This window comes from Aplysia californica, unplaced genomic scaffold (genome assembly GCF_000002075.1).
Source record: "Aplysia californica isolate F4 #8 unplaced genomic scaffold, AplCal3.0 scaffold00816, whole genome shotgun sequence".
NCBI lineage: Eukaryota > Metazoa > Mollusca > Gastropoda > Aplysiida > Aplysiidae > Aplysia > Aplysia californica.
In genome coordinates, this window is record NW_004798086.1 from 244,422 (window position 1) to 244,680 (window position 259).

Genomic DNA, 259 nt, shown 5'->3' on the forward strand with positions numbered 1-259 from the left:
CGCTCATATGACCTATGCAGTTGCGAGCGCCGTAAAACACTTTACAAAAACAAAACAATGAAGGATCCTTAACTCAAGGAAATAACTCATCTTTGGCGACCATTTTTAAACTAATTTTACCTCTGAAAACAGATGACCCCCACCTTCTCCATTCACAAATATCTCGACTTGTATTCAAGATAAATGGATATTTTTTTCAACCAAATAAAGACAAGTGAACAAGTTTTAAGATGATACAAATAACTCTTCATGCTCAAAA